The sequence below is a fragment of the Schistocerca americana genome, chromosome 4 (assembly GCF_021461395.2).
Source record: "Schistocerca americana isolate TAMUIC-IGC-003095 chromosome 4, iqSchAmer2.1, whole genome shotgun sequence".
Taxonomy (NCBI): domain Eukaryota; kingdom Metazoa; phylum Arthropoda; class Insecta; order Orthoptera; family Acrididae; genus Schistocerca; species Schistocerca americana.
Genome location: NC_060122.1, coordinates 473,843,066 through 473,843,930, shown reverse-complemented (window position 1 = coordinate 473,843,930; position 865 = coordinate 473,843,066).

Genomic DNA, 865 nt, shown 5'->3' with positions numbered 1-865 from the left:
GGGTGTGGGACCAGTACATTACCATGGGTCGAGACCATGATAATTTCAGGAGCAAGAAATGTGTTGCAAGGATATGAGGGAGGAGGTGATAGGATAGAGGGGGCAGAAACTGTCGGGTGGAGGGTGTGGGGACAATATGTTACCACAGGCTGAGTCTGGGATAATTTCAGGAGTGGAAAACATGTTTTAAGGACACAGCCATGGGCACCCACATGGCACCCTCGTATGCCAGCAACACATTCTCCACTCTCAAAATTATCCCAGTCTCAACCTGTGGTAAACCATTGTCCCTACACTCTCCATCCAACAGTTTCCGCCCCCTCTGTTGTATCACCTTCCTGCCTTTTCACATCCTTCACCCTTATTGTTGCTGTCCTCTGCCAATGCACCTTGCCAGTGCACCTGCCCATCCATTCCTTCCCTGCTCCTTTGCTTTTCCACACACTGTTTTTCCTCCCGCATCCCACCTCCTGGCACTGCACCTGTCAGTCTTGTCAGCCCATGTTCTGGTCCCTGCACACCTCACCTGACAATGCTCTTCTCTGCTCGCACCCATACCCTGCTATCGCTCCCCCTTTCCAACTCCACTCCAGACTACTGTTCATACAACAGTCACAGTCTCGTCGGAGCTGCCAGAGGTAGCAGTCGTGTGTGTACAAGATGTGCTTGATAGTGTGAATGTTTTCTTTAATGAAGAAGGCAGGCTTTGGCCGAAAGCTATAATGTGTAACCTTTTCATCGCGCCTATCTACAACTCAAAGGGTCATCTTTGCGGTGATTAGAAATCTACCCTTTTCCTAATATTGCCAATATTCCAACCTGGAGTTTCCATTCTTTAAACATTACCATCTCTTTGGAATCTAAT